General features: G+C 30.0%; 1 long non-coding RNA gene across 1 annotated transcript; it reads left to right on the top strand.

Annotated features, from left to right (window-relative positions):
• Positions 1–7981: 7981 nt before the first annotated feature.
• LOC131610417 (uncharacterized) lies at positions 7982–9670 on the top strand. Its single transcript, XR_009286470.1, has 2 exons — positions 7982–8223; positions 9092–9670. It is a non-coding gene; the product is annotated as an uncharacterized LOC131610417 (long non-coding RNA).
• Positions 9671–10267: the final 597 nt, after the last annotated feature.

Below are 10267 nucleotides of genomic sequence, written 5' to 3'. Positions count from 1 at the left end.
GATACAAAAACATTTGAACAAAAGAGAAAACAACAAAAGTGTCCAATACTTTTTTTTAATGTTGATTTTAATTTAAATTATTTGTGTGATAAATTTTAATACTCTCTCAGTGTGGTGCATTTGTTAGTAACGGAAATTCCAAAAAAAGACATAAATGAAAAAAATAATATTTAAAATCAACTATATTCATAAATATTGAAAATTGACTTTCAAAAATTCACGCAATAAATAGCATTGTTTATATATTTTGTTACATTAGCACGAATGTCCTTAAATTTTAGAAAAAAAATTTAAATAACCATGTTTTTAAAAATAAATACAAAAAAAACCAAATTTTCATATTATTTACCAAAATGTCTAGGTTTGGGACACCGTAAAGGTGTATGCGCCAAATGAAATGGCGCATTAGTTTACAATATGCCAAACCATTTGGCGCAAACCCTAAAAATTTAGGGCAAAATGTTGCTAGCCAAATCATTTGGCGCATTAGGGCATGAATCAACACATAGGCGCCATTTCATTTGCCTCCTATGTGTTGGTGTATTTTTTAATAAAAAAATATTCGTTTTGTGTTTTTTCGCGCACAGTTTATGATTTCGGTCTTTTAATTTCATAAAAACGTCCGATAAACCGATTTCGTATGGTTCTTATTAATCCTAAATAATGTTTGCGTTGTCGATTTTGGTTTTTTAATAAAGCACACTTTATTGATGAAAGACTAAAGAAATGTTACAAAAGGTGGTAAACGAAATTGATACATTGTCGTAAAAATAAATTACAAAGTAGATTAAACTTGCAACGAGGTCGAACCACGACTAGGACATTTATTTTTATTGTGCCCTACTTGACGGCAAATGGTGCATTTTCTTTCCATTTTGTCGAGGACGTCCAGTTCGGTTCTAATCCGCGTACTATTGGGGCGAAATTTTTTCTTTCGGTGTTACTTTTCGGAAGTCATATCCCAACCTACTCCCCCACCCCCATTTAGCATTTTTGAGGGCTTGGGTAACCGACTTTACGACAGTCGGTTTCCGGAAAATTATGGTGGCGTTGACGAATTCATTGACAGCGACCATCAGAACAACACACTTGCAGGCCCAACTACACAATCACAACAAGAACCACGAAGGGGTAAGGGTGGTCCTAGGGTTCACGGCGACGTCAACGACCGTCCTCGACATGTGATAACAAGACCTCAGTGCGGAACAGATGGTTATCTTGGCGATGGAAGACATTAGGCATTTTTTTAGGTTTTCGATAATCAGTTGTTTTCGTTGTATCCAAACCCTAAAAGTAATAAAATTTGTTATTTCCTGTTTTTTTATATAGACCCGTTGTTTCGATTTCTATTACCGGATGTCAAAATAGGTGTTTCTAAATGTTAATTATAAAAATTAAAAAAAAATAAAAAATACCTATGGCCTAATGCGCCATTTGGTATGGCTTAAACAAAAAAAAAAAGCCTATTGTGCCATTTCATTTGGCGCAAACACTCATCCAATTAGGGCAAGCCAAATGAAATGGCGCATACACCTATTATTTCTTCTATTACGTCATTTCATTTGGCGCATTCACCTTTACGGTGTCTCAAACCTAGACACTTTGGTAAATAAACTGAAAACTTTGTGTTTTTTTTTTGTTTTTTTTTAAACATGGTTATTTAAATTTTTTTTCTAAATTTTAGGGATATGATTAAGTATTGTCGTATATATATACAATTATTATTAATAATGTGTTTGTTTGTCCGCTTTTTATAATAATACACGTCAAAATATAAACAGTATTTTTTATTTAATTTTAATAGATTATATAACTACATTCAAAGTAAAAATAATTTGAAATCCACAAATGCTTCACTGTATCACTTCATTCTAATACCAAACTTTGAATTTGATGGTTTCCAAAAGTAGTGCATGTGCAATTATTGAATGAAAGCCTTGTAATGAACACTCATTTGCTCTAACACTCAATTCTACAATCCTTCAAATGCGAATTTCACAAGAAATTAATAATTAAAAAGAAAATTGCCACCTAAGTTTTTAATGTAAATTCTTATGAAATTAATGGCAAAATTAGTTAAAGTTAGAACAAATAACCAATAAATATAATACTACATCATAATACCATCACTAATGTGTCTTAAGAAAGTCCACCTAATAATTTTTCCTCACGTATTATGAGCAAAATAGAACAATCTTTTATATAGAATCATGTTAATTTATAAAATTGAAATGAATATATATGATTGAAACAGAAATTTGATTACCAACAATACATGCATCTTCAAAATAGAACATATAGGATAAAAAGAAAACATAAAAAAAATCCAAAAGAATGGCACACAAAAAGAGAGATATTGATGAAGAATATATTTTTCCTTATTAACCTTCCACTGAAATACCAGTTGATGAACTTGTTTTTCTTAGTTTCCAACATTAATAAATGAATGTGGTTTATCAAGTTCCACCATATGTACGTCTTTTTCTTAGTTTCCAACATTACATGAATTTTTATCAGTTTCCACAAATTTATAAGTGTCTTATGGTTACACTTATGCGGTTACACTTTTGAGACAAAAACCAACTTTAGTAGTTATACACTTCATGTAAGATAGGAAAATACTTGCATAAATACAATCATAACACATGTACTTACATACAACCAATCATTTTTTTTTATTAATTAAAAATTAAAAATAAAATTATCTCTCTCCTCTTTTATCTCAACCACCCCCATGATGCCAATTAAAAACTAAATTAAAATTTAAATAAATTTATATTCTCTCTCTTTTCATTAGTTGTGCCTAAAAATATGAATTTAGGTTCGTATCCATGCAAGTATTTCTCTGTAAGATAACCATAATTCCTCTTTATTGTTATTTTATTTTTTAAATTAAATAAATTATGTATTTTAAAAGGTAAAATTGGAATGAAAATAGGCTAGCCCAAATTCTTCTATTCCGTTTATATATAGTTATAGATGTATGCAACTATGAATTTAGCCGCACGTACGTCATAGAATTTAAAATGTGTTCATCAATTGTGAGCATTCTAAGAACTGATCTTAAACACAAAAGTGGTGTCAAAAAAGTGTTGAAGATGATAATGAGTAAAAGGTAGGAGAAAATATTCAAAGTTTATAAAAGTTTGGAATCTTACAATCTTTGACGAAAGAACTGACAATGATATAGGCTCCGTTTGGTAAGACATGTTTTCGAGCTTATAGCTTATGTCTTATGTCTTATAAGCTCATATGATAATTTAGACCCGTTTGATAACGGTCTTTTCATCACGAGCTTATAGCTTATTTTACTATCTTATAGCTTATTTTACAGACGCTCTTTTAAATAGCGTTTTAGCTTATGTCTTATAGCTTATTATTTTTTCTTCCTTTTTTATCCTTATTATTTTAATTAATATCTAATTTATAATTTATTTTAATTTAAAATAAAATAATTATATATTAAATATCTTTTATGTCATTTTACATTTATAATTAATTTTACCAGACAGTTCAATTAGCTTATAAGCTATCAGTCTCAACCATCCGCTATAAGTTATAAGTCATCAGTCATCAGCCATCAGTCATAAGCTATAAGCCATCAGTCATAAGCCATAATGTCATCATTAGGGATGTGGAGCAAACCCACATCTAATTAATCATCGATAATGGAAACTTAACTCACGCCTAATTAACATCTAGTCTTGAGTTCAATGATGAAAGTACACTGTTAGAATGATTAAAGTACTTGACAATAGATACATCCCAAGGGGTACTCTGACCATAAGAACAAATATGGTAGGAAGAGGTTTTCCTCTTAGTAGACATATAGATATGATTGATGGAATGCATAATTATGAGTACATTTCTGATATAGTCCACTTATATGAGAATGAAGTGATGTCACTTCATAGAGTTCAAGGGCTTGACTCTTAAATTCTCATGAAAAGGATATGAGACACAATATCTTATTTAATGTGTCATATTGATAATTCGATCAATGATATCGAGATTTTATGTGTGAGTTATGCGCATTTATTAGTTCAAAGCTTGTTTATCAATCTATTCGGGGATGAGTGAAAACTTTATTTCCTAAGTAATTGTTCAAATCGTAAGATACCTCTTGGCTACAAGGCGCACAGACCGAAAGAGACACCATTAGACCAATGTAATTTTTTTTTAAAATGTTGAAGGTTGTGAATATATAATTGTTTATTAATGGTTATCTTGAAACATTGTTTCTCCTAGCCAATAGGTACAAGTTTTTCTATAAATAGAGATACTTATTAGGAATAAAAATTTAAGAAATTAGACATATTTCAAGTGCCAAAATTATATCTAATTTATTCTCTTTTTTTTTAGTGCACAAGAATAAATAAGAGAAATTTATTCTATAAAATATCGTTGATCGATATGTTTAATATGAATGTGTAACTCATGTTAAGGTTTCCAAAGTATCCTAAGGGGATTCTCCAGATCATCCATTTGCGCCCAATGTTCCTAAATTGGTAGGAGCGAACCAAACCTAAAACTTAGTGTAAACAGGCGTTTTGGAAATTATTTTGCGCAAGTTTCATCATAACATTTTCATCTTTTTCTTATTCATGTTTTGCACCAGGCTCCCAACAAAAGATATAACATAATCCTCTTTGAAGTGTAGTTATAACAATAGTTACATTGGAACAACTCTGCAAAATTTGAAAAGATTGAGATACAAAATTTTCATAGTAATTATTACTCGTAGCTAGCTTAGTGATATTAATTAATTTCGCATGAAATGAAGATATGCAAAGAACCTTATGCAAGGTTACTAAAGGGAAATGGTGATAGTTCTAGAAGTGGAAGCCAATATTTTTGAACCATTGAATATAGAAATAGGGACATGGGCAATATTCTTATATGTGTTAAAAGCACTAAGGCTAAAATTAATGTGATACGTGGCACCAGTATCAAGGATCCAAAGGTGAATGGTTAGTTTCATATTGTTGAAGTAAGCCAAATATGCATTGATATTGTTCTTGAGTGAAAGCAAAAATTGGAGTAGAATATGGTTTATGATGAGGATCAATTTATGTTGAAGAATCAGTCACGACAACAACATTATATTGAGATTATTGAAGTTTATTCTTCCCCTCCCTTATATAATATCCAAAAGAGTTACTATTTGTGATCCTACAAGTCTTGATAATTTGATTTGTTCTATCATAATATGTTGAAAATCAATGTAGACAAGTATGGCACTAAAGTAATTATCATTTTTCTTAGTAAAAAGAGAATAGTTTAATTTAGATTGTTGAAAATTTAACTTAGACAGAGTTTGGCTTAGTTTGTGATTCAACTACCTACTTGCTTGCTTAAGTCCATATATAGACTTCTTAAGTTTACAAACTAGGTTTTTACGGGGAAACTTTCAGTCTAGGAGGACATTGTATATAAACTTCTCTATCTAAGTCTCCATGTAAAAAATTATAGTTAGCGTAAAGGCCGATTTTTAGAGCATGCTATAGATAGAAGAAGCCTAATGGTTGTCATTTTAATGATTGGGCTGAAAGTTTCATGATAATTTATACCATTTGTTTGATTGAATCCCTTGACAACAAGGCGTGCCTTGTATTGTTTTATGGTTCCATTAGATAAAATTTTGAGTTTAAAAATCCAATTATTTGCAATGGCTCTTTTATTTTTATTAGGAGGAAGAAGAATGACATGCGAAGTATTATTGGCAATAAGAGACTGAAGCTCAGTGAAAGTAGATTGTTTCCAATAGGGATCTTTCATGGTAAAAGAGTAAGATGTTATATCAAGTATTAAAGATAAGTTTAAGATGAAATTTTGGTGATTATGAGATAAATTATCAAATGAAATGTAATTGGAGATAGGGTCAGGGGAATTACCTTATTCAATGGAGGAGAAGTGCAAATGTTTACCTAGAAGGAGAGCACAATGGTATTCTTGAAGGTAAGAGGGCGGTTTGGAGATTCTGGTAGATTTTCTTAAGGGTTGGGATATTTGAATGGTAGAATTAGATGTCATAGCAGGTATGGTTGGTGTAATGATGGAATTAGGAGAAGGGTTGGAGTGGTGTGTGTGTGTAAGAAAATCAAGGATATATAAGGATGGGTCAAGATTGGGATGAAATATGGGTTGAGTTGTTGTTTTGGTTGGAACCGTATGAGAAGGGTATGGATAAATGTGTTCAAAAAAGGAAGTGTCCCTAAATATGAAGATGTTTCTATTTTGAATGTCATAAAGGAGATATCCCTTGACACCATGATTGGTTCCAAGATAAAGGCATTTTCTTGATCTGGGTTCAAAATTAGCTTAGTTTCTTATGGATGTGGATGTACAAACTAAGCATCCAAAAACTTTCTTTCGCGAGTAATTAGGGTTGGTGTTGAATAGCAGTTGAAAGGAATATTCAAAAGATTACATCCTAGAAGGTAATTTATATATGAGAAAAACAGCATGGGCCCAAAAAAATGTTTGAGAAATGAGATTGGAATAAGAGAGCATAGGTCACCCCTAGGAGGTGTTGGTGTTTTCTTTCTACAATCTCATTTTGTTGGGATGTGCCGGGACAATACATTTGATGATGGATCTAGAGCTGTCAAATAAGCCCTATCATTAAAAGCCCTAGTTATTTAACTCCATTAAAGCCCTATTATATTGAGCCCTCAAATATTGAGATTTATTTTGGGCCCTAAAATTTTAGGCCCTTTGTATAATGCATATGTTTTTGGCCCCATTGGAGGGGCCTTATTTTATTCCAAAAACTCACAAAAGCTTCATTTCCTGTAGCACGCACGATACAAAGACTCTTTTTTCGTCGAAGAATAGGTTCAGGCTGTTGGCAATGATATGTATATATTATAAAAAACATGTTTTCTGCTATATAAGATATTGTTGGAAGTGTTAAGGTACTGTAAAGTGTTAATGGAAGTGTATGTTTTTATGTGCTTTAGAAATGGAAGTGTAGATTTGTATGTGCTTAAGAATTGGAACTGTATTTTGACAGTGACTAATGGAAGTGTATATTTGTATGTGCTTTAGAAATGTAATGAACCACATGTTGTTTGTATTTTCTATAGAAATGTAATGAACAATGTGTTGTTTCTATCTAAATTGTGTGTTCTATTATACTAATAAGTAGATAAACTATAGAAATACCTTCAGAGCTTTTTTCAATGTTACAGTCGTAAAATTTGGTTATTAATTGTATTGATCAATTAACATGTTTAATTATATATATATATATATATATATATATATATATATATATATATATATATATATATATATATATATATATATATATATATATATATTGTTTGTTTGTCTTTTATATACTCAAATATATTTTTTATTTTTAAAATTTTTTGTTAGAAAACCTTTTTTTTTTGAATTTTTTAACAGAATTTTTAATTTATTTATTGTCAAATTTTAAAAAAAAAGTTTTTATCAAGTTGTTTGTTTTTTGAAAATTTTAAACATGTTTTTAAAATTTTTTATTTAAAAGTTATTTATTTTTTTGATTTTATTCTATTTTTTAAAATTAAATTTTTTATTTTATTTGGGGCCTTATAGCCCTCTTTAAAATTTTGGGGCCTTATAATATTGGGCCCTATGTATTTGAGGGCTTACTATTTTAAAATTATTCTAGGCCCTCTTATTATAGGGGCTAGGGCCCAAGTTAATTGGCCCCTTAAATTGACACCTCTAGATGGATCCCATTAATTGAAAATAAAATTAAGTAAATTCAAAGCCATTATCAAATCAAATTATTTTGACACATGAAAGGAATTGGAACTTAAGATAATCTACAAAGGACTTGACTAAATCAATGGTTTCAAATTTCAGATTCACAAGATATATTTAAAAAACGAATGTAATCATCTACAATAGTTATAAAATATTTGTAACAAAACACATAAGGGGTAGAAAGAGGTCCCCATATATCCATAAGGATAAGATCAAAGCAATTCATAGAAGAAACGTTATTGTCTTGGAAGGGCATACTTTTATGTTTAGCATAAAAACAAGTATCACAAGACAAACCATTTGTATTTAAGTCAGGTAAAGGAAAAAAATTATTAATGTGAAGCATAGCATCACTAGATGGATGTCCAAGGCGTTTATGCCAAATGTTGCAAGCTTTTAATGTTAGGCAAGTTTTTATCAAGCCTTCTCTGATCCCTTGGCAAGTCAAGGCAGTTTGGATTAGATGTATGTCGTTCTTTGCTCATAGGCACTTTTTTATTTCACATATTTATAAAAAGCGAACCTCTTGTGTTGATTTTATGGAAAATTTAAATCTTAATTTTGTTCTCTCACTTTTTTTATTGAGTAATGCTATTTAGTACGAAGGAAATTGGTGAAGAAATGCAAGAATGTCCACATGTCACTATATTATAGGAAAAATTTTAATTTATTTTTAATTTAATTTCCTTTTTAATAGGAATCATGGGGTGGTGGTGATAATGAATGGTTGAGATTTATTCTTGCCTTTCTTGTTTTTATGTTTTCTTAACAATTAGCATTTTCCTTTTTTATTTCATTCTTATAAGCATTAGGAAGGAATTTGTAAATAAATAAATAAATAAGTTACGAATGTCTGCTTTTAAATTTTTTTATGGTTTTTGGCATTACCTCTAATGTTTTCATTAAAAAAAATGTGACGAACATTCAATATACAATTTTTTGAAAGGTCACATGTACACTTTTTTATAGTTAATTACATTTAAAAATATAATTAATTTACTAAAAAATAATTTATTCAATTTACAATCAAAATTGGGATTGATTTAGCTATATGAATCAATCACATTACATGTGATTAACATGGTGCTGCACTTGTTTTTCAAACTTTTTACACTAATTTAAAAGTTATTTGACGAAAAACTTTAGTTCAACAATTCACAAAACAGAGATTTGAGCAACGTAAAGAGTTAGGAAGAAAAAGATTAAGGTGTTTGATATTTTGAGAAATTACAATCGCACCGCACGTGAACTCAATCACAAATTGTAGTTTAATAAGAAAGTTTCTTTAGTGTGAAAAGTTGTTACAATCTAATTCGTGATTGTGATTTGGAAGAGGTTATGGAAACTCAATCGAAGGTGGCACTCAAGAGGATTTGGAAGACTAATATCCCATCAAGATTAAAGGTTTTCAGATGGAGGGTGGTGCTCAATAGACTACCTACAAAAGATCAATTGGTGAAAAGGGGGATAATTCGAAATGAACAACAAGAGCTTTGTGTATTCTGCCAAGAGAAGGTTGAAGATTTAGAACATCTCATGTTCAAATGCATAATTAGTCAAAAAGTTTAGAGTAGCAAGTATGGTTGGTTGGATATTAAGGAGATGGAGAACTATGTTGAGGTGTGTCACCTGAGAAATTTCACTCAAGCTTTGGTGGGGAAGATAAAGAAGAAGAAATTGTGTTCAATTCGGTTAACTAGTGTGTGGTCCTTATGGACTTCGAGAAACAACTTCCTATTCAAAGGAGAACCGTGTGTACTCGATGATTTAATCATGAACATCAAAGATGGCTTGGTCCTGGCATACCATTGGCAATAGAAAATTTTGTTGTAACATTTTGTATAATTGATTACACTCAGCTTTAGATTTTCTAAATTTTGATTAAGCGTTTTTTGGATTTGAGTACTCCTTATACTTTTATTAATAATTTTTGCTTATAAAAAAACCACATATTCGAACAAACTAATAATTTTGATTTCAAAAACAGTGTTGAAGAAAAGAAACATACTTTTGAATAAATAAATAAATACTAGAAGTATTATTTGTCACAAATTGAAACCACTTTCAATTGTTACTTACCTACATAATTGACTGAAATGTAATTTTAACACAGGATTGTCAGATTATGATATTTTAATATTAAAAATGCCTAACATAAGAGTATTTGAATATAAATTAGTACACTTTAAACTTACTTTACCAACACTAAGTTTATAAAATCAAAATTATTTATTTATACTGCAGTTAAAGAGGTACATATAAATTTATCCAACCAACAATACTAATAGAACTAGAAAATTTGAAGTTTAATACTCCTTGAGGAATGAGGATCAATCGCATGCCCTTTGTGATGACAAGGGCCAATCCCTGGTTGAGTTGCCTCCAGTAGTCTCTGTTTTCTCCCTTTAATATTCCATTGAACCTGTTTACTACTATTATTGCTCCTTAGACTAACACTTGGGATTTGATTTTACGGTGAAATTTTAATTAAACGGTAAACAAGTCTTTC

Source organism: Vicia villosa, linkage group LG6, assembly GCF_029867415.1.
Source record: "Vicia villosa cultivar HV-30 ecotype Madison, WI linkage group LG6, Vvil1.0, whole genome shotgun sequence".
In the NCBI taxonomy this organism is placed as follows: Eukaryota; Viridiplantae; Streptophyta; class Magnoliopsida; order Fabales; family Fabaceae; genus Vicia; species Vicia villosa.
The sequence above is the reverse complement of the archived record's forward strand: the minus strand, read 5'-3'. Positions and strand labels throughout refer to the sequence as shown.